Consider the following 24790-nt stretch of genomic DNA (forward strand, 5'->3'; position numbering starts at 1 on the left):
TCCCGGAGTTATTTCAATATATCCTTACTCATTTTTTGGTGAGAGGTATTATATTTTGTATGGCAACAAGGAAATGTTGTAGCGAATCTATCCCTCTCTACGGGTTTTCTGGCTGTTTATGGACCAAGTTTTGGCTTGTGTGTATAATGGGATCTCTCGGGAACCTACTCTGTACTGGATTTGACCCACATGCCCCCCTTGTTGGAGTTATATACATCTAAAATGGATCATACTCTCTTGTGCATTTAGTAAAAGTAGTCTGTGTCCCTTTCCTGAAGAAGCCACATAGGTGAAACATGTCAAAAAAATGAGAACAGAATGGTTTATACATTAGAATGCTGTAACTTTTTGTCTCTTTGCAATAGGTTATATGTATAGGCCTATGTTAGTAGACATGTTTACAGGAGTTTTTTTGTCTTTTTTTTCTTTTTTAATTTTGTGCAAATAAAAAATCTTTTTGATATCATAATTGACTATTATGTGATATTTATACTATTTAGGTACCTTTAAAGTCCCGTATCTCCAAGCTTTTCTATTTACCTTCGACCAGTAACTTGTCTGTTAAATATGCTTCCCCAACTTAAGGCCCCATAGTTATTCTTAATGGAAAGTTAGGTGTTAAGGGTGTTAAGGGTGAAGAAGATTCCCCACCAGAAGAACATGACTATGTACAGGTTATTCATGAGGATACCACACCAACAGCAGACATGATGCAGGATCCCCAACCAGGTAGTATAGACATTTTTTGTAGATGGCTTGTGTACTATACCAAATGACAACACATACTTAAAGCGGAGTTCTACCCAAAAATTGAACTTCCATTTTAAATGTAGGTGACCCCCTTGACATGTAATTTTTTTTGGGCAGGGGGGCAGCGGATACCCTCTTTTTAGAGGCATCCAGCTCCCACTTCCTCCCAGGGCTCAGGAACAAAGGTCACCTCTCCCCCCTCCCTGCAATTTTCTGGGACATGTCACAGGTCCCAGAAGACTGGCCAGCCATTCACAGCACGCAGCGCGACTTGCGCATTTGCAGTGCATGCCTGGCTATGAAGCCACAGCCGGGCTCCCACATTTACAATGCTTGCACCGCAGAGAGGAGGGTGGAGAGGAGCAGGGTTTTGTTCACCTGCTTCGCTGGAACGTGAGACAGATGAGTGTCCGATTATTAAAAGTCAGATGCTCTCTTTTAAATGGATGGAACTCCGCTTTAACTGGGTATGCTGTAGTACAATTCTCAAACATTGTGTTGGAAGCCAAAGCCATTTCCCATTGTTCAGAACAAGTAGCAGAGTTGATTGCTTTAACTCGTGCATGTCAGTTATTTGAGTGACAAGATGTAAACATTTACACGGATTCTAAATATGCTTTCGGAATGGTACATGATTTGAAAATGTAGCAACTGATGGTAAGGGAATTTCACACGTGCCATTGGTAAATTATTTGTTAGAGGCCATACACAAACCCTGTTCTGTTGCAGTGATAAAATGTAAGGCACATACTAATTCTAATGACCCCGATGCCCTAGGTAATGCTTTGGCTAACAAAATGGCCAAAGAAGTAGTTGCTTTTGTTGCCCATGCAGGTTCCCTTGCCCCAAGAAATCCCATCTTTGTCCTTTCAGAGCCACCCACAATTCCAGAACACCAGGTTTTGAAAGATCTACAGTATACAGCCACTGAGGAAGATGTAGAATACTGAAAAAAAAAGTTTGCGGATGAAATACGGACATACATGCATTCCTATGGGATAGCGGGTGTCTGCGGATGAACATCCGCAGACACCCGCTATCGTCCGCTTCCGCAATTGTCCGATTCCGCAAACAGAGGAAAATCCTATTTTTCTATCCGTCTGCAGAGCGGATCGGATGAACACGGACAGACGGTCCGTGCTCATCTGATCCCCCATAGAGGAGAGCGGAGAGCCCTGTTATCCGCCGGCTCAGCGGGGGCAACGGAGCGATCCCCGCTGAGCAAGTGGATCATCACAGGGCGGATCATTACTGATCCGTCCCGCGTGAAAGGGGCCTAAGTGGCCGGAAGTTTTTGAAACCCATAAAGAGGACGCACTTAACCACTTCCCGACCAGCGCACGACGATGTACGTCGACAGAATGGCACGGGCAGGCATATTGGTGTACATGTACGTCCAATATTCGTTGCCGCCATGCCATCGGGAGCGCGCCGCCGGCGGCGTGCTCCCGCGCTGGTCGGGACCCCCGTGAGTCCGGTCGCGGGACCCGCGGACTCGATCGCCGCGGGCATCCCCGCGATCGTCTCACGGAGCGGCCGAATGGAGGAAATGCTGTATAAACAACATTTTCCCATTCTGCCTAGCAACTAGTGACGCTGATCTCTGCTCCATGTGATTGGAGCAGAGATCAGTGTACACTAAATGAAAGCCCAACCCCCCCACAGTTAGTAACACACCCCTAGGAACACTTAACCCCTACACTGCCACCCACTGGTTAACCCTTTCACTGCCAGTGTCATTTACACAGGAATCACTGCATTTATATAGCAGTAATTACTGTATAAATGACAATGGTCCCAAAAATGTGTCAAAAATGTCTGATAGGTCCCCGACAATGTCGCAGTCACAATAAAAAAAATCGCAGTTTGCCGCCATTACTAGTAAAAAAATAAATAATAAAAAATTATTAATAAAAATGCTATAAAACTATCCCTATTTTGTAAACGCTATAACTTTTGCGCAAACCAATCAATAATCGCTTATTGCGATTTTTTTTACCAAAAATATGTAGAATACGTATCGGCCTAAATTGAGGGAAAAAATTTTTTTTTTTATATATTTTTGGGGGATATTTATTATAACAAAAAGTAAAAAATAATGCGTTTTTTTCAAAATTGTCGCTCTATTTTTGTTTATAGCGCAAAAAATAAAAACCGCAGGGGTGATCAAATACCACCAAAAGAAAGCTCTATTTGTGGGAAAAAAAGGACGTCAATTTTGTTTGGGAGCCACGTCGCACGACCGCGCAATTGTCAGTTAAAGCGACGCAGTGCCGAATCGCAAAAAGTGGTCTGGTCTTTGACCAGCAAATTGGTCCGGTCTGAAAGTGGTTAAAGTAGCCAAAATTGTGTATAAAGAAATGATCCCAAGGGTTGCCCATTACCCATTGATTTGGACAAAGGTCCCACATTCAATTCTAAAATTTTTCAAAATATTGCTGAATTAATGGTGATTAATTGGAAGTTTCATATTCCATACCATCCTCAGAGTTCAGGGGTGGTGGAAAGAAAGAACCGTACAATTAAAGAAAAATTGTGAAAAGCTACAGGAGGCACTTATGTTAGGTGGAAGGCATACGTGCCAGCAGTACTGGCGGAAATAAGGATGACTCCTAAAAAAACTACTAAAGTGTCTCCTTTTGAAATTTTGATGGGAAGACCCTTTCCTACACCTTAATGCCAGCTTATTTGGAGCAGATTCAGGAAGAATATATTGTGAATGCGGCTTTTGAATGCCATCTACGGTGATGTGTCTCTCTCTCTTTTCCTATTCCTTCACAGGATCCGACACATCCATTTAACCAGTTAAGGAGGCGAATCGCCGTAGCTGTATGTCAGCCGCTTTAAGAGCACTAGGGGGCCTGATGACAGAGACTATGCGCGGCACCCACAATGTCCACCGGGTACCCACGATAGCTCCTGAGAGACAGAACTGAGATCTGTCAATGTAAACAGACAGATCTCCATTCTGTCAGGAGAGAGGAGACAGATCTGCTGTTCATACTGCTTATGAACAGCGATCAGTCTCCTCCCCCAGTCCCATCCTCCACAGTAAAAAAAAACACTCCATAGGACACTCATTTAACCCCTTAATCACCCCCTAGTGTTAACCCCTTCCCTGCCAATGACATTTAAATAGTAATCAGTGTCTATTTTTAGCTCTGATCGCTGTATAAATGTCAATGGTCAAAAAAAAGCGTCAAAAGTGTCCTGAATCCTGCTAAAAATCACCGCCATTATTAGTATAAAAAAATTATAATACTAAAAATGCCATAAATCTATCCCCTATTTTGTAGACACCATAACTTTTGCGCAAACCAATCAATATACGCTTATTGTGATTTTTTTTTACCAAAAATATGTAGAAGAATACATATCGGCCAAAACTGAGGAAAAAAATTGTTTGTTTGTTTTTTTCAAAATTGTCACTCTTCTTTTGTTTATGGTGCAAAAAATAAAAAATGCAGATAGAATCAAATACCATCAAAAGAAAGCTTTATTTGTGGGGGGGGGGGGGAAATGACGTCAATTTTGCATGGGTACAGTATGGCCGTATAGCCAAATCTTCCAGGCCTGAAGTGGTTAAACACTCACATTTATTTAATTTTTACTGGCACAAACTTCCAGTCGGGGGCCGTGAACTCTCAGAACTAAATTAGGAGAACTTACTAGGACTGTAGCAGCCAGAATCTGGAGCATCTGTGCATGGTAACCAATTAGCTTCTAGCTTTCATTTTCAAAGCTGAACCGAATAAGTTGAAGTTACAAGCTGAATGGTTAATATGTACAGCTGATCCAGATTCTGTCTGCTGCAGTTTCAGTAAATTCCCCCTTAGCTTCTCCTGAATATCCTCCCTGGGATTACATGACCGATCATTCCTAGCGCCAGCACACGTGTGCCTTTTGATTCCTCTGTGTGTGTCCGGTGCAGGCAGAAGCTGCACGTATACTGTGAACAAGCATGCAAAGGGTGGCTCCAGCAGGGCTCCATAGGTCACACTTACAATGGAAATCTTGGCAGAGGACAGGAGTGTGTGAAAAGGGAGGATAGCAAAACAAACTGTAGAAGAAGAAGAAAAAAATAAAATAAAAAGACACCCTCAGCATCGCAAATAGAAAAAATGAGTTTACTATCACTTTAATGCATGTCAGATGAGGCAGTCATCGACAAGCAAATAAAGGAGGTGTTCAGTCAGTCATGGCACGGATTTTCAGTCTTGCTTTGTATGCTCCTATTCCGGCCTATGATCCCCAAGACTTAGATGTGTTGCTGACGTCCCTGAATGTCCCGGTGCTGGCTGAGACGGATAGGGACATTTTGGAGGCTGACATAACTGAAAAAGAAATTGAAACAGCCATCAGGTCCTTCCACCCTCACAAATCTCCCGGACCTGACGGTTTTTGAATTGAATGGTATAGGCTACATATGGAGGACCTGGTCCCTAGACTTAAAGCCCTGTTTGGCTACTGTCTTAAACACAAGTGCCTCCCCGACTCATTATCAGAAGAGTAGGTGATTCTTCTGCCAAAGCCGGGCAAGGACTCCTTGTTATGCTCATCATATAGGCCTATAGCGTTGCTGAATCAGGATCTTAAAATTTTAACGAAGGTGCTAGCTATCAGACTTTCCCAAGTTATTACTACCTTGGTTGACACAGATCAGACAGGCTTTATACCGCAAAAATCTACTAACACTAACCTTCACAGACTGTTTACTCACTTACAGATTGAACATGACAGGACGGGAACTAGGGTAGTGGTGTCCCTTGACATGGCCAAAGCCTTTGACTCTGTGGACTGGCAGTATATGTTGGCAGTTCTACGGCACATTGGCTTTGGATACGTTTTTATGACTTGAATCTCTATGCTCTATAGTAAACCCCAAGCGGCCATAAAGATAGGCACCTCGGTCTCTTCCCAGTTTCGAGTGGGCAGGGGCACGCGTCAAGGGTCCCCGCTGTCCCCATCCTTATTTGCTCTAGCAATAGAGCCCTTGGCTATAGCTTTGCGGAGGTCGCCTAAGGTTGGAGTATTAGAGGTGGGGGGTATCCGGGAATGCATTGCACTTTACGCGGATGACATGCTTCTCTTTCTGCGAGGCGCAGGGCCATTCCTGGAGGTGGTGTTCGGAATACTTGACAAATTTGCCACGTTCTCCGGGCTGCAAGTCCAACGAGATGGCAATTGACACAGATGCCCAGGCTCTGGCGACCAACAGGGTACCCATCGAATGGGTGAAGGAGTTCAAGTACTTGGGTGTACGAGTATGAACCCAAGTTGGTGACTTTATGTCTTTAAACCTTCTTCCATTACTAGTCAGGGTCAAAGTGCAACTGGATGCGTGGAAACATTTACCATTGTCCCTGATTGGTAGGGTTAACCTACTTAAAATGAAAGTTCTGCTGGGTTTTCTATGCCTCCTACGGAACACGCCAATTAGGATTCACTGTTCCTTTTTAGGAGGGTGAATAGTCTATTTAGCTCCTTTTTATGGGCCGCCGCACACCCCAGAATAAGTCTTCATACCTTGCAGGAGCCCTGGGGTCAATGTGGCTTGGCACTACCAGATCTTTTCAAATATTTTATAGTAGGGCAGTGTTCTGTACTGTATGTGTTGAAAAAAAAACTGTTAATAAACAAAAATTTACAAAAAAATTATTTTCAGTCTTACAGAAACTTTTATTATGAAAAAAATTTCATTGTGCTACTGATCTTTAACAAAGAGCAATGGGAGTCAGGGGTTCTATGGCCAGGGTAAACTCAATTGGGGACAGCAGGCATTCTTCCTTTGTTGCCAATCCCCTTTCAGGTATAATCTTTACAGGGCTGGCATGTGTGCTGCTCTGCATTTCAGAAAGGTGTCTACACACTTGTAGCCGATTCCCCCAGTGTCTTTAGCCACTTCAGCCCCGGAAGAATTTAGCCCCTTCCTGACCAGAGCACTTTTTGCGATACTTTTGCAATACTGCACTGCATCACTTTAACTGACAACTGCATGGTCGTGTGATGTACACAAACAAAATTCACATGCTTTTTTTCCCACAAATAGAGCTTTCTTTGGTGGTATTTGAACACCTCTGCATTTATTTATTTTTCGCTATAAACAAAAAAAGCATCAATTAAAAAAAAAAAAAAAGCAATATTTTTTACTTTTTGAGATAGATAGATACACACACACACACACTTTTTTCTCAGTTTAGGCTGATATGTACTCTTCTACATATTTTTGATAAAAAAAAAAAAAAATATTGCAATAAGCGTATATTGATAGGGGACACTAGGGGGTGATCAAGGGGTTAAGTGTGTCCTAGGGAGTGATTCTAACTGTAGGAGGGATGGGCTCACTACAACATGACAGAGATCACTGCTCCCGATGACAGGGAGCAGTAGATCCCTGTCATGTTGCTAGGCAGAACAGGGAAATAAATGCCTTGTTTATATTGGTATCTCCCCTTTCTGCTGCTCCGTGTCATGATCGCTGGCCCCCTGGCGGACATCGAGTCCGTGGGACCACTCATGGAGTACACGCGGGTGTGCGCGTGCCCCACCGGCGGCGTATGCCCACAATGCCGCATCTTAAAGGGGTTGTACTGGTACGCCCATTTGCGAAGCCATGCCATTGTGCCGATGTACATCGTCGTGCACTGGTCAGCAAGTGGTTAAAGGGATTGTAAAGCTAATTTATTTTTATTTTTTAAATAACAAACATGTTATACTTACCTCCACTGTGCAGCTCGTTTTGCACAGAGTGGCCCTGAACCTGCTCTTCTGGGGTCCCTCAGCGGCTGTCTCTGCTTCCTTCCGCAGGTACTTCTCATGTTCGTGGGAGCTCCCTCGCATGGTGAGAAGAATCTGCGGGCACGCTCCCGTGATACAGCCCGCGACTATAGCCGCTCCCTGTATCACACGGCCCCGCCCCACGGCGCTCCGCGTCAGTGGATGTGATTGACAGCAGCGCAAGCCAATGGCTGCGCTGCTTTCCATCCATCCACTTCAGCCAACCAGCGGCAAGGCTGAGTGGTGAAGAAGGACGACGGGGACGAGCTTGGGATTTTCGAGGGGTGAGGTAAGTAAAAAGGGGGGGCTCCGGGCGCAGGCACTGTCAGATGTTTTTTCACCTTAATGCATAGAATGCATTACGGTGAAAAAACATTTAGCTTTACAACCCCTTTAAGCATTCTCAGTGTTCCTCTGTGCAGCTTTTCCCTCTAGTGTCCATCCTGCTCCCGTCATCTCTCTTCAGCTGCTTTCACACTGCTCCATTGCAAAAATGTGGACAAAATGCAAATGCGTTTATCACATTTTTGCTGCATTTCCAGTGTGTTTTGCACCTGTGAAAAAAAGTAATTTGACTTCAAAACCGCACCAAAAAGGGTACGTTTTTGATGCATTTACATTCATTTCAACGGTGAGCTACATTTTTGGTGCAGTTTTATACTGTACCAAAAATGCAGCATGCAGGACTTTTAAAATGAAACGGGCGTGCAACTAACCATTGTGGAGAGCTCCATAGGATTTAAACGGTCATGCATTTTTTTGATCAGCGTGAAAGAAGCCTTAAAGAGACCCTCAGTGACTACCTGTGTATACCTGCCTACAATCACAAAGCCAGCACAGTGCTCTGAGGATACTCGGAACACACAATTTTTACCTGTGGCTTTCTTGGATACCAAAGCCAGCCCCCGGTCTTCCTGCATCCAAGGGATTCCCCGTGTATTCCAGTCAGCTATCTGCATCCCATCACTTGTGTAATTTCATGTGAGTTCCAGCCAGCCACTTGTGTACTCCATTTATTAGCCTGCTTCAGCCCCGGTTCACACGTGTGTGCTGCAAATTTGCAGCGAGCTCCCGTTCACAAACCGCAGTGCAATTTGCAGAATCAAATCGCATGGGTGTGAAATGCAATCTGATTCTTGTGTGGCCAAAAAAGGGGTCCTGCAAGTTTTTGGTGTGAATTCAGTGCCATTTGAGTCATACAGAATAATGTCTCAAATCGCACTGCTGAAGATTCGCATGCAATTTCTGTTTAAAAATCACATGCGGTTCCCCACGCTTCCAGCTGTTTCCGTGTGACCCAGGAACCCCTGCCAACCTACATTGTACTCTCTGACCTGTAATCCCAGCACCTCTGCATTGCAAGACACTTACTGCATACTTAATCCTGTCCTAGATAGCTGCCTGCTTGGGGGAGTTAGAGTGCTGCAACCTGTGAGCCATCAGCTGTAAAACCCATCACCCCTTGCAAGGTGCTCTGGAGAAGATAAGACAGCTTCTTAGGCTCTGCACTTCTGCCATTTTAAGACGTTACCCCCACTAAATGAACAGGCACCCCAAGTTCTCTCCCAATGGTGCCAGCAGGTATCCTGCCACTTCAAAACTCCTTGAAGCTTACACTACTGCCCCAGTTGCTATAATCAAATCTTGGTTAATCCATCTACCCCCATAGTGGGAAAGACTCCAGTCTGTAAAGCCTTGTACCTTTAGCTAACAGTTCGTTTTGCACTCCTGTTACCCATTTTCAGCGGAGAGTGGTCTGAAGTCCGCTATCGTCACTGCTATCAGTTGAGGCAGTATGTCACCCTGACTTCCGAAGTCTGGATCCGCCAGCTGCCTTGATTGATGGCAGTCTCAGCCTCTCAGCGAGACGCCGAGATGGCCTCTCCCCGCCCCTCCACAGCTCCGTGCTCCAATGAGCGTGGAGAAACTGAGCAGGAGATGCTGACTGACAGGCAGCATCTCTCTGCTTGGGGAGGGGAAGAGAACCGAGCCATCGACGGTGTTCGGTGGCTCGGATCTCAGTAAAGAGACAGCAGGGGACAGCTGCAGCTTTGGTCCGATACTCCATCTACATAGGTGAGCATGAATATATATATTTTTTTTTTTAATTTATATATATATATACACACACACACACATATACATACATACATACATACACACACACACACTTCTCTTATAAGGTAAAATCCTAGCTTTTCAACCACTTTAAACTCGCAATATCGTCCTATTATCGCTAGAGAGAGGTCTGCATAACATGGGACATACTTTATTATAGGTAAGTTGGGTCGATAAAGCTTTTTTTAACCACTTTCAGACCGGACCATTTTGCTGGTCAATGACCAGAGGTCTTTTTACAATTTGGCACTGCGCTGCTTTAACTGGTAATTGCGCGGTCATGCAATGTTGTACCCAAACAAAATTTGCGTCCTTTTCTTCCCACAAATAGAGCTTTCTTTTGACGGTATTTGATTGCCTCTGCGATTTTTATTTTTTGCGATATAAACGTAAAAAGACCGCAAATTTTGAAAAAAAATGATATTTTCTACTTTTCGTTATTAGAAAAATCCAATAAACTCAATTTTAGTCATACATTTAGGCCAAAATGTATTCAGCCACATGTCTTTGGTAAAAAAAAAGTCAATAACTGTATATTTATTGGTTTGCGCAACAGTTGTCACATCTACAAACTAAGGTACGTTTTCTGGAATTTACGCAGCTTTTAGTTTACCACTGCCTATCTCATTTCTTGAGGTGCTAAAATGGCAGGGCAGTACAAAACCCCCCCAAATGACCCCATTTTGGAAAGTAGACCCCCTAAGGAAATTGATAAGTGGCATGTTGAGCCCATTGAATATTTTATTTTTTTGCCTCAAGCGATTGAATAATGACAAAAATTTTTTTTTTTTTTTTTTACACAAAGTTGTCACTAAATGATATATTGCTCACACATGCTATGGGCATATGTGAAATGACACCCCAAAATAAATTCTGCTGCTTCTCCTGAGTACGGGGATACCACATGTGTGGGATTTTTTGGGAGCCTAGCCGCGTACGGGGCCCCGAAAGCCAAGAACCGCCTTCAGGTTTTCTAAGGGCGTAAATATTTGACTTCACTCCTCACTACCTATTACAGTTTTGAAGGCCATAAAATGCCAAGATGGCACAAAACCCCCACAAATGACCCCATTTTAGAAAGTAGACACCCCAAGCTATTTGCTGAGAGGCATGTTGAGTCCATGGAATATTTTATATTTTGCCACAAGTTGCGGGAAAATTACAAACTTTTTTTTTTTTTTAACAAAGTTGTCACTAAATGATATATTGCTCACGCATGACATGGGCATATGTGAAATGACACCCCAAAATAAATTCTGCTGCTTCTCCTGAGTACGGGGATACCACATATGTGGGACTTTTTGGGAGCCTAGCCGCGTACGGGGCCCCGAAAACCAAGCACCGCCTTCAGGCTTTCTAAGGGCGTTACAGTTTTGAAGGCCATAAAATGCCAAGATGGCACAAACCCCCCCAAATGACCCCATTTTGGAAAGTAGACACCCCTAAATTTAGGGGTACACTAATGAGACTAGGTAATAAATGGCGGGTGCCCTGAAACTATAAAAAAATAACTAACCAACCAGCGTCACCTGTAACAGTTATATGGTGATCACTGGTGAAAGGGTTAACTAGGGGGCAATAGGGGGCTTTATGCGGTAGTATATGGGGGTCCCTGGCGCTATAAAAAGCTGCGGCGAACCTAAATACCTACCTGCCTAACTAGCGTCACCTGTGACACTAATACAGCGATCAGAAAAATGATCGCTTATTAGGCTGGGTTCACACTGGAGCGATGCAGGAACGCCACGAATCCGCGGCGGGTTCCCGCATCGCATGCCTCCCGGCGGCAGTTCACACTGCCCTATGCGAACTGCTGGGAGTGTCAGTGAAATGTTAATGACACCCCCAGATCAGTTCGCATATCGCAGTGCGATCTGCAAACTCGGATCGCATGGTGTGAACACCCATGCGATCCGATTCTGCTGCGGACCAAAAAAAGGGACCCGTGCGAATTTGCGGCGGGTGCGGCGCGAATTCAGCCATACTATCTGTATGGCTGAACTCGAATCGCACAGAGATGGGATGTGATTTGCACTGCAGTGCGGTGCGAATCACATTCGTTCTCATAAACCGCTGCAATGTGAACCCAGCCTTAGTGACACTGGCGACGGGGGGTGATCACAGGGTTAAACCTTTATTGGGGGGGTTAGGGGGGTACATTAGAACTAAAGGGGGCTAACCCTAACTGCCCTAACAGTTATTACAGTCACAAATGACACCAATGCAAAAAAATAAATAAAAAAAAATGACATTTTGACATGACATTCGGTGTCGGAACGAAAAATACCGACACGGAGGAGAGATTACATCACTTCCTCTCCTGTGTTTACATTACAGGAGAGGAAGTGATGTCACGGAGCATTTCCATTCGTCGGGAGCGATCGCGAGGGGGTGGCCATGAATGAATGGCCGCCCCCTCATCCCGGATCGCTCCCGAACGAATACCGACCGCCGCGGGAAGGCAGGGAAGCCCATATGCCTGCCCGTGCCATTCTGTCGACGTACATCGTCGTGCGGCGGTCGGCAAGTGGTTAAATAGCTATATATTATTTTATTTTTTTTTTACTGAACTTCAGCCTAAAGTGGTTGTAAAGCCTAAATATTTTTTACCTTAACTCATTCCTTGCATTAAAGGGAATGTAAGATTATATATATATATATATATATATATATATATATATATATAATATATACCCAGTCCATTGAGTTCCAGGGATTTGAGGTCCCTTGCATTAAATGCTCCTTAGTATGGTAGTAATGGAGTCACACTATTATATTGTGCAAGGTTCTTTCTCAGGTTATTCTTCTGGAGCCTGTCAAACTCAAGGCGTTCTATGGGTATCTCAGGCACTACTACTGGAACAGGACGTTTAACTGTGAATTGAAGGGCTGTGGATTCTGCCAAATTCCTCAGGTGCAGGTTTGACAATCATGGTTTTCAGAGTGCTCAAGCTACATCAACAAAAAAGGGTTGTGCAGACCTAGTCTTTTTTCATCTTCATGTCCTTCCAAGACCACTGTTTTATCATTGCAGCGCATCTCTATGGTAGACTTGTGTATGTCAGTCCTTTATTGCTTTGATAAGCTAAGTTGTCATTTGTTTAGAGACCTTGTTAGGAATTTTGTTTAAGGAGTCTTCAAATTGCACCATTAGGGCCTCAGAGTTCACCGACTAAGGCTGTGACATTATCTTTTATCATTATGACCACGTTTTAAGTTTATACAGTATCTCACAAAAGTTAGTACACCCCTCACATTTTTTTAAAATATTTTATTATATCTTTTCATGTGACAACACTGAAGAAATGACACTTTGCTACAATGTAAAGTAGTGAGTGTACAGCTTGTATAACAGTGTAAATTTGCTATACTCTCAAAATAATTTAACACACAGCCATTAAGTCTAAACCGCTTGCAACAAAAGAGAGTACATCCCTAAGAGAAAATGCCCAAAGTGTCAATATTTTGTGTGGCACCATTATTTTCCAGCACTCCCTTAACCGTATTGGGCATGGAGTTCACCAGAGCTCCACTCCTCCATGAAGACATCACAGAGCTGGCGGATGTTAGAGACCCTGTGCTCCCCCACTTCCATTTGAGGATTTCTCACAGATGGTCAATAGGGTTTGGGTCTGGAAACATGCTTGGTCACTCCATCACCTTTACCCTTTAACATGATCTGTCTGACCCAATCTGACCCTCCATTTACCTCTATGGAGTGGCAGATGTAAACAGACTTGTGTTCGTTTACACCTGCCTCCTCCCAATCCGATCTGCTAAAAAAAAAAAAAAAAAGGAAAGTGGATCCCTCACCTTTCATTTGATCAGATGAGAGGGCCCATAGAGTAGAGTGGGCTGTGTCTGTGTCCACTTTGCATATGCAGAGTGGATGCAGAACTTGTCATCTGCACATTGTGGCCCACGACTGGTTACTAAGTTGCTTAAGTAGCCCTCGTTCTTCAAAAGGTTGGGCACCCCTGGCCTAGGCAATCTTTATGTAGACCAAAAATTCTTTAGTTTAGATCCTCGGAGAGTTCTTTGCCATGAGGGGCCATGTTGAACTTCCAGTGGCCAGTAAGAGAGAGTGAGGGCGATAACACCAAATTTAACACACCTGCTCCTCATTCACACTTGAGACCTTGTAACGCTAATGAGTCACATGACCCCGGGGAGGGGAAATGGATAACTGTGCCCAATTTGGACATTTTCACTAGCGATTTAGAAATAAATGGCTGTGTTGAGTTATTTTGAGGGGACAGCAAATTTACACTGTTATACAAGCTGTACACTCACTACTTTACATTGTAGCAAAGTGTCATTTATTAATTGTTGTCACATGAAAAGATTATTACAAAAATGCGGGGGGGTGTACTCACTTTTATGAGGCATGTAGCCTTTATGAAGGAGATGTGATGCGGCCCCTGAAACTAATTGGATGTTTTTATATGAGTTATTTACCAACATTTAAAGTTATCCGTGGCTCTCTCAACCATTTCTGGTCTATGGTTTGCACTACTATTGGATTCCCATTGAGCTTGAAAGTTCCCAGCGCCTCTTTATATATGTTGTCTTGCTGTTCCTACAAGGTATCTTCAATTACTTAGCCCCCTCTTATTTAATTTCATAGTGTTCCTTAGGTCTGACTTTATAATTAAGACTTGTCAATTTCATGTTCAAAAAGTCTGTCCAGTGAGGGCAGTCTCATTGGATAGAGAAAAGGGTGGCGGTAGGCTGACTATTGATGGAATATAACGATATTGGGGTGTCCAAACTTTTTTCAAAGAGGGCCAAATTTGATGAAGTGAACATGCGTGAGGGCCGACCATTTTGCCTGACATTCTTTGAACCATTAAAATTCGGTCTAAGTGTGTTCATTCGAGCACTAATACACTGCCCAACAAGAATTCCCTTGCCTTTGTGGCTGTGTGTGAGTAAAGAGATGAGCTCAGGCGTGTTATTTGGATGTACCTATTTATTAGCGTATAACACGCACCTTCACTTTAAGAGGAAAGTTTAAGGAAAAAGAATAACATTTTAAATAAAAAACTGTGAAGCAAAATAAGGGTCAGTGCCCATCTGCAGCCTCACAAGTGCCATGAATGCAGCCCCACCATTGCCAGGAATGCAGCATCCGCCACCCACCATTGCCAGGAATGCAGCACCCACCATTGCCGGGAATGCAACCTGATTGATGCCCATCCATCTGCAGCCTTGAAGGGAACAGGGAGGGGGGTGGGACGAGCGCCAAAAGACTACATACAGGACAAACTCCTGCTTTTTTTGGCCATCTCTTTAATACAAAGTCCCGCCTTTTTTTGATGGACAGAACAGTTGTCCAATGGCAGCGCAGGAGATGGAATTTCTATTATAGGCTGCCGTGTAAACAGGAAATTCTCCTGTGTGCACGACACTCTTCCCGCATCCTCCCTGTCCCCTCCAAGGCAGCCGGCATATACATCTTTTATGGCCCCGACCCTGGGAGATTGTTGGGGGGCCACAAAAGATATATATGTACAAATAACCAGGCAGCCGTTCAAAACCGGAACTCGGGCCGGACTTTGGATATGCCTGACCTGACCAAGAAATCAAAGAGAAGAAAAGAGACTCTTCTCATTAAAGGGAGGGACTATGTTACTAAAAGGGAGGAAATTAAAGAAAACCCAGGATGTAAGATGAATGCACACAGCACGACTCAACAAGGAGGATGGGTATGCTCATCTGAATGAGCTGCTAAAGTGATTGTAAAGGTCATTTTTTATAAATAACAAACATGTCTATACTTACCTGCACTGTGCAACGGAATTGCACATAGCAGCCACGAACCTTCGCTGGCACTCCTGGCCCCTCCCCTGCTGACACCTAAACATTTTTTACCTTACAGTGGATGTAAACCAGATTTAATGAAATTTGAGCACATATTGGGCACATATCTGTAGCGTTTTCTCTCCAAAGCACTATGTCCCGTGGCTTTCTCCTGCTCCATAGCTCTGTTATCAGCCTGATAACTTCTAACAAGTTCTCCGACACAGGAGATAAAGGTAGCCTGAAATTTGTTTAATCACTTTCAGACCGGACCATTTTGCTGGTTAATGACCAGAGGTCTTTTTACAATTTGGCACTGCGCTGCTTTAACTGGTAATTGCGCGGTCATGCAATGTTGTACCCAAACAAAATTTGCGTCCTTTTTTTCCCCACAAATAGAGCTTTCTTTTAAAGGTATTTTACTGACTCTGCGATTTTTATTTTTTGCGATATAAAACGTAAAAAGACCGCAAATTTTGAAAAAAAAAAAATGATATTTTCTACTTTTTGTTATTAGAAAAATCCAATAAACTCAATTTTAGTCATACATTTAGGCCAAAATGTATTCAGCCACGTCTTTGGTAAAAAAAAAAAGTCAATAACTGTATATTTATTGGTTTGCACAAAAGTTGTCACATCTACAAACTAAGGTACGTTTTCTGGAATTTACGCAGCTTTTAGTTTATGACTGCCTATCTCATTTCTTGAGGTGCTAAAATGGCAGGGCAGTACAAAACCACCCCAAATGACCCCATTTTGGAAAGTAGACACCCTAAGGAAATTGATAAGAGGCATGTTGAGCCCATTGAATATTTTATTTTTTTGCCTCAAGCGATTGAATAATGACAAAAAAAATTTTTTTTTTTTTTACACAAAGTTGTCACTAAATGATATATTGCTCACACATGCCATGGTTATATGTGAAATCGTACCCCAAAATACATTCTGCTGCTTCTCCGGGGATACCACATGTGGTCGACTTTTTGGAAGCCTAGCCGCGTACGGGGCCCCGAAATCCAAGCACCGCCTTCAGGCTTTCTAAGGGCGTAAATTTTTGATTTCACTCCTCACTACCTATTACAGTTTTGAAGGCCATAAAATGCCAAGATGGCACAAAACCCCCACAAATGACCCCATTTTAGAAAGTAGACACCCCAAGCTATTTGCTGAGAGGCATGTTGAGTCCATGGAATATTTTATATTTTGCCACAAGTTGCGGGAAAATTACAAACTTTTTTTTTTTTTTTTCACAAAGTTGTCACTAAATGATATATTGCTCACACATGCCATGGGCATATGTGAAATGACACCCCAAAATAAATTCTGCTGCTTCTCCTGAGTACGGGGATACCATATGTGTGGGATTTTTTGGGAGCCTAGCCGCGTACGGGGCCCCGAAAACCAAGCACTGCCTTCGGGATTTCTAAGGGTATATATTTTTGATTTCACTCCTCACTACCTATCGCAGTTTTGAAGGCCATAAAATGCCAAGATGGCACAAACCCCCCCCCCCCCCCCCCAAATGACCCCATTTTGGAAAGTAGACACCCCTAAATTTAGGGGTACACTAGTGAGACTCACAGGTAAAAAAGCACCTAGGCTGTCAGCGACTGTATCAAAACGCTACAAAAAAAAACTGTTAGCGATCGCAGGGATCAGGCCTGACTCTGCGAACGCTGCAGTTATGTGTGTTGTGTTTTGTAAGTGACAGGTGCTAGCAGGTATCTGGGCTGATCCCGCTAACAATGCGTTTTGGGAAACCTAAACTGCTGGCGACGCTAATATAGATCTGATCAGATACTATATTACTAAGGGAGGTGTATGCTTTGCGCGTGGGTGTTAGCGGTACTGGCACTAACCTGACGCTGCCTGGGGCGACACAGACCCTATCTGACCCTTAAACTTATATCACCCGCCGGGTGATCAGGGGGTTAAACCTTTATTAGGTAATAAATGACGGGTGCCCTGAAACTATAAAAAAATAACTAACCAACCAGCGTCACCTGTAACAGTTATATGGTGATCACTGGTGAAAGGGTTAACTAGGGGGCAATCAGGGGGCTTTATGCGGTAGTATATGGGGGTCCCTGGCGCTATAAAAAGCTGCCGCGAACCTAAATACCTACCTGCCTAACTAGCGTCACCTGTGACACTAATACAGCGATCAGAAAAACGATCGCTTATTAGGCTGGGTTCACACTGGAGCGATGCGGGAACGCCACGAATCCGCGGCGGGTTCCCGCATCACACTGCCCTATGCGAACTGCTGGGAGTGTCAGTGAAATGTTAATGACACCCCCAGATCAGTTTGCATATCGCAGTGCGATCTGCAAACTCGGACAGGAATCGGATCGCATGGTGTGAACACCCATGCAATCCGATTCTGCTGCGGACCAAAAAAAGGGTCCCATGCGAGTTTGCGGCGGGTGCGATGCGAATTCAGCCATACTATCTGTATGGCTGAACTCGCATCGCACAGAGATCGGATGTGATTTGCACTGCAGTGCGGTGCGAATCACATCCGTTCTCATAAACCGCTGCAATGTGAACCCAGCCTTAGTGACACTGGCGACGGGGGGTGATCACGGGGTTAAACCTTTATTGGGGGGTTAGGGGGGTACCCTAGAACTAAAGAGGGCTAACCCTAACTGCCCTAACAGTTATTACAGTCACAAAATGACACCAATGCAATAAAAAAAAAAAAAAAAAAATGCAATTGGTGTCACTGTGACTGGGGGTGCAGGGGTGATCAGGGGGTGAAGGGGGGGGGGTGAGAGTGTGCCTGGCATGTTCTACTGTGTAGTGTAGTGTTGGTGCAACTCACCGATCCTCTCTCCTCGGTGCCGGAACGAAAAATACCGACACGGAGGAGAGATTACATCACTTCCTCTGCCTGTGTTTACATTACAGGAGAGGAAGTGATGTCATGCTGCACTTCCATTCATCAGGAACGATCGCGAGGGGGTGGCCATGAATGAATGGCCGCCCCCTCATCCCGGATCGCTCCTGATCGGATTCCGACCGCCACTGGCACCGGGGGGGGGCCCGATCGGGCCCCCCACCCGCGGGAAGGCAGGGACGTACAGGTACGCCCATATGCCTGCCCGTGCCATTCTGTCAACGTACATCGTCGTGCGGCGGTCGGCAACTGGTTAATGGGAGGTTGCTATAAATAGATCAGCAGACAGCTTGACTTGTCAGAGCACAATGTGCACTTTCTAAAGATATATACAGCTAAAGACAGCAGATATACATGTAAAACTTTTGCAGAGAGATTTGTTTCATCTCTGTGCTGTTCACTTCACTGGGTAATATATATATATATATAGGCTTACATTCACTTTAATGCGAGGAATGAGTTAAGGTAAAAATGCTTAGGCTTTACAACCACTTTAAGCTGAAGTTTAGTAAAAAAAAAAAAAATAATAATATATAGCCATTTAAAAAAAGCTTCATCGACCCAACTTACCTATGATAAAATATGTCCCATGTTATGCAAGCAGCTGGATCCTGTAAAAATCTTCTGTGCAGGGAAGCCCTCTTCTGTTTCAATTGCTCAACAGTCCCAAGTCTTAAAGTGATACTAAAGTCTCCTTTTATTTTCATTTATGCTGGGTTCACACTATAGCTATATCAGACATTGCATGTCATTCGCACCGTATTGCTGGGCGGATCATATGCAATGTCTGTGTGATGCAAACTCAGCCATACAGATTGTATGGCTGAATTCGTATTCTGACCAAAATGGTGCAGGACTTTTTTTGGTCCGCACTGGAATCGAATCCCATGGGTGTTCACACCAGTGCGATCTGATTCCTGTACCATTTGACAGTTCACACTGATCTTCGGGTGTCATTAACTTTGTATTGGCAACCACGGTGGTTCGCATTGGCATTGCCTGCGAGACACATGTGATGCAGGGACCTGCATTGGAATCACGCTGATTCCCACATTGCAACAGTGTGCACCTAGCCTTAGGACTGGTTCTGGGTTTGTTTTTCACAGGATAGGCTTGGCCCCTTAGTTTTAATGAAGGGAACTTTTAAGGTGTTAACATACCCAGACAATATATCATTTCATGCTCCCAACTTTGTGGGAACAGTTTGGGGATGGACCTTCCTAATCCAACATGTCTGCACACCAGTGCACAAAAGCAAGGTCAATAACGACATGGATGAGCGAGTTTGGGGTGGAGGAACTTGACTGGCCTGTACAGAGTCCTGAACTCAACCCAACATGATAGAACACCTTTGGGATGAATTAGAGAGCAGACTGTGAGACAGGCCTTTTCGTCCAACATCAATGCCTGACCTCACAAATACGCTTCTGGAAGAATGGTCAAACATTCCCATAGACACACTCCTAAACCTTGTGGACAGCCTTCCCAGAAGAGTTGAAGCTGTTATAGCTGCAAAGGGTGGGCCAACTCAATATTGAACCCTAAGGTCTAAGACTGGGATGCCATTAAAGTTCATGTGCGTTTAAAGGCAGGTGTCCCAATACTTTTGACGTGTGTGTAAATAATGTCCTGGACAGGAATTGGTTATACTATACACTTGCAACCATGATCCTGCTATTACATTTTTCAGCCGGGATCAGCTTTCAGAGAATAGCGATCCGAGTGGCTTTACAGTCGCACAGGAACATCTGTTCTTCACTCTAACAGACTCTCCATAAAAGAAGTAGATGTCACTGTCAAAGCCATTACAAAAGGATGATTTTCATCCCTTGTGTAAGCAATAAAGTTGAATGTAAAAGTAAAAGATATGAAACCAAAAAAATAGCCCCACCCCAACCGTTTTTTTTTTTTTTTTTTTTTTTAAATGCAGAAATCTTCAAATGGGGACAGTAGCTCTGGTGACCTGGGGGTTCCCAAAAGATTACCTTAATTTGCATGGATTTCCTCTGACTTCCGGTTTTGGCTATGGGACAGGAAGTGAAGATAAATCTCTCCAATGGGACACAGATGGCAAATATAAACCTTACAGGGGCTATAACCCTCACAGCAAAATTAAATAAAAAAAAGAGTGGGTGTGCCTATATTTCTATGGCAATAATTATATGGGTGGAGTTATACTACAATATTATAATGGCACCATCCCATAAAAGCAACAATTAAACAGAAACTCAATTACTCACACTATATATGAAAGTGTGGAGTGAGACAAGAGATTTTAAGGCTCGGTTCACATTGGGGCGACCTGTCAGGTGACAGACGCCTGACAAGTCACGCTCCATTCAGTGCAATGGATCCATTCTAATAGGAGCGACTCAAGGCACTTCGACTTAGAAAAAGGTTCCTGTACTACTTGGGGCTGATTTCAGAGCGGCTTGCATTGACTTCTATTAAATTCAATGCTGAGGTCGCGCTGTGCGGGGCGGCTTCAGATTTGGGCGACTTTGAAGCCGCTCGATTTTAAACTGAGCCTAAATGTGCCGCATGTTTACATAGCAGAAAAAACAATTATAAAACATAAGTTTTATTCTATTACATATTCAAATCTAATTAAAAAAAATTTTAAAAATTGAAAAATTAAAAATGTCAGCATAGAGTCTGATAACTACAAGACTCAGTACTTTCAAACACCACATTACAATATGTAACACAAGCTCAAGCGATGTTCACAGAAAATACGCATGCAGGATTGACGTGTTTCGCTTTTCAGGGCTTCATCAAAATCCATGCCAGCAATAATGATCCATCAGTGCAGCCAAATAAAATAGCATCAATAACCACTAGGGTAGACGAGAGCAATGTTATAAGGGCCGCTGGAAACGGCAACCTGCTGTCCATGCTCCGTTGTCCAATTACAACAGACATAATGGAGCATGAAAAGCGGGTGCCGTTTCCAGTTGTTGACCCACTGGATTCCAGCTCTAATCTGCAGGGTAATTTTCTCTAAACTCTGACCATTGAAATGTGTGGGCTCTATTGGTAAAAATCTGCGTCATAGCTTTGATCTCTTGGCAGTTAACTGCTTGCCTGTGAAGTGGCCCCTATAACATTGCTCTTGTCTACCCTAGTGGTTATTGATGCTATTTTATTTGGCTGCGCCATTCCTTATTGCTAGCACAGATTTTGATAAAGCACTGAAAAGCGAAACGCATCAATCCTGAATGCGTATTTTTTGTGAACATTACTTGAGCTTGTGTTACATATTGTAATGTGTTGTTTGAAAGTACCGAGTCCTGTATTTATCAGTCTCTATGCTGACATTTCTAATCTTTAGATTTTATTATGTAATAGAAGAAGGCCTCTTTCACACGGATGGACCGGTCAGGCCTGCCTGTCAGTTTTTTAGGCGGACCTGAATGGACGCTCCATAGACCTCTATGGAGTGACGGATGTCAGTGGTGACATGTCTACTGTGACATGTCCGCTGACATCCGACCCAAAAAAGTGTGACGGAGGAAAACCTGATTTTTCAATCCGTCGGCGGATCGGATGAAGATTGACTCTACAGTCAATCTTCATCCGATCCCCCATAGAGGAGAGCAGCGCTCTGACAGGTCCATCCCTGCACAGTGTTCAGAGACAGACCTGTCATCTGCCTGCTCAACGGAGCAATCCCCCCTGCTGAGCAAAGCGGAGCCCGTCCGTGTGAAAGGGCCCAAAATCTTATATGTTTTAAACTTGTTTTCCTTTCTGTTATCGGTACATTTAAAGGCCCTTATCTCACTCAACACTTTCATATATAGTGGAGTAGTTCAGCCTCTCTTAATTTGTTGCCTATAGTTCTACATTAAACACTTAAGGACCGAGCCTCTTTTTGAGGTGTATTGTTTACAAGTTAAAAACTTTTTTTCTACTAGAAAATTAGTTAGAACCCCCAAACATTATACCTTTTATTTTCTAACACCCTAGAGAATAAAATAGCGGTCGTTGCAATACTTGCTGTCACGCCGTATTTGTGCAGTGGTCTTGCAAGCGCACTCTTTTTGGAAAAAATACACTTTGAATTAAAAAATAAGTAACATTAGCCTAATATTTATTTTTATATTGTGAAAGATAATGTTACACCAAGTAAATTGATATCCAACATGTTACGCTTCAAAATTGTGCCCGCTCGTGGAATGACGACAAACTTTTACCCTTAAAAATCTCCATAGGCGACGTTTAACAAATTCTACAGGTTACAGGGTTTAAGTTACAGAGGAGGTCTAGGGCTAGAATTGTTGCTCTCGCACTACCGATCGCAGAGATACCTCACTTGTGTGGTTTGAACACCATTTGCGGGTGCTACTCACGTATTTGCTCGCTTCCACGCGTGAGCTCGGTGAGACAGGGCGCGTTTTAAAAAAAAAAAAATTTTCTTATTTGATTTACCTTTTATTTTTACACCATTTTAAAGAAAAAAAATAAATAATTGTGTCACTTTTATTCCTATTACAAGGAATCTAAGCATCCCTTGTAATAGAAAAAAAAGCATGACAGGACCTCTTAAATATGAGATCTGGGGTCCATGCTATAGCTGAAAGACGGCTACAGCACAGACTCAATTTGCTGGGAGGGTGTCCCTGGACTTCCAGCCGTGCTTGAGTGGCCTGCGCACCCCCCTGCAGGGCGCGCTGGGCGATCAGCGAGTCTATGAGACTCGCCTGATCACAGATCAGAGTAAGGGGTCGATCCCAGCCCTTTACGACGTGACAGCTGACCATGTGTTGCAAACAGAGCTGGTAATCGGCTATTTTTCCTCCTCACACTGATCCCGGCCACTTACTACGTGATCGGCTGTAAGCCAATGACAGCTAATCATGTGATGTAAACAGAAGATCGGTAATCTCCCCCCCCCCCCAAAAAAATAAAAAATAAAAAGCAGATCGCCAGCTTCTGTCATCGGTCCCTCACACAAAGAGCCACAGCTGCCTCATCTGTACCCACCAGTGCCACCTACCTTTGCCCAACAGTGCCACCTATCAATGCCCACCAGTGCCACCAATCAGTGATGTCTATCAGTGTCCCCTACCAGTGCACATCAATGAAGGCGAAAAATACATTTTATAACAAAATTTTAAAAAAATTGTTTTGTTTCCCCCCCCCCCCCTTTCTTCAAAATTGTATTTTTTCGTTTTTTTAGCACAAAAATAAAAAGCCCAATAGTGATTACATACCACCAAAAGAAAGCTTTGTGTGAAAATAAAAAAAATAAAAAAGGTAATTTGGGTACAGCGGTGCATGACCACGCAATTGTCATTCAAAAAGCGAGAGCACGCTGAAAGCTGAATTTTGTTCTACGCAGGAAGTTTTAGGGGTATAAGTAGACAAGTGGGGTAAAGTCCTGATAGAAGTAACAAATATAAAATGGCATTCCAATAACACAGCACTGAAAACCATCCTCCCCATCACCCTGCTTATGAATGAACCCATTTAGTCATGTCCACATAATTCTCCAGCATAATATTACAAATATTGGCACTCCTGTCCTAATAGAACCATACGAGCTCATGCTATGGATAGCACATGCTCCATGAGATCCCCTCCATTCACTCTTTCACTCACCTGCTGTTGTCCCAGATGAGGCTGCTAAAGTAAAGCCACATCCGGGTTACACAGCTATTCAATCGGCGCCACGCCCCCTTACATATACACTTCAACCAACCAGCGCCCTCAAAGATCGTCCCAGTCAATGAAAGAAAAGGGGCGTGGTGTTTAGTAGCCATATAGGCGCAAGAGTATCTAGGCAGGCTGCGTTCAGCCAATGAGTGAGAGTTGTGTGAGACTGACAGTTTTTGAGACCTATTGAGGAATTGGAATTATATAGACAGGATCCAATGAGAGCATCAGGACATACGGCGTCTTTGTCAGCGTAGAGGGGAATTGGCTAGTAGTGAGGAGGAAGTGGCAGAGCACTTGTAATACAATGGGAATTGTGCGCAAAAGTGGGAGCATAAAAGACGATCTAATCCCTGACTGAATGACATTCAGCAGAAGCATTGTGTATTCTAATCATAGTTTTTATTCTTTCAGAAAAAACGTCTTCACCTTTTGACATGTATTGTGTCTCAGAGCCTCTGATCTCCTTCAGCCAAATGTGTGTTGTGAGCTGTGATAACAACATGCAGCTTTTTTTCTTTATTTGGTACATTATGTAGGCCATTTAAATTTGGCAGCCCCAATTATCGCAATGGGCGGCCAAACGCACAGCAACGTTCAAAAAGTTGTGCAAGCATGACATTTATAGATCACGCCACACCGAACAGCATGGTTGGTAAGGATGAATGGTACCCATACTCGTTTTCCAAGGGCGGTGTGTTCATGTGCAGTGTGGGAAACACACCTTTCCTGCACCAGGTTCCAATGTGGACATGCGCTTAGGCTCCGTTCACATGTGAGCGATCCGAA

At 43.7% G+C, this 24790-nt stretch overlaps 1 protein-coding gene across 1 annotated transcript in view; it reads right to left on the reverse strand.

Moving 5' to 3' along the window:
* The window catches only part of DPP3 (dipeptidyl peptidase 3), a 107921-nt gene extending 83840 nt beyond the window's left edge, over positions 1-24081 (reverse strand). The window contains exon 1 of the mRNA XM_077456167.1: positions 23948-24081. The gene's annotated coding sequence lies outside the window, so the exon portion shown is untranslated. The remainder of the gene's footprint in view (positions 1-23947) is intronic.
* Positions 24082-24790: the final 709 nt, after the last annotated feature.

Source organism: Lithobates pipiens, unplaced genomic scaffold (genome assembly GCF_037356315.1).
Source record: "Lithobates pipiens isolate NorthernLeopardFrog02 unplaced genomic scaffold, aLitPip1_a1.2 Scaffold_10, whole genome shotgun sequence".
Lineage (NCBI taxonomy): Eukaryota > Metazoa > Chordata > Amphibia > Anura > Ranidae > Lithobates > Lithobates pipiens.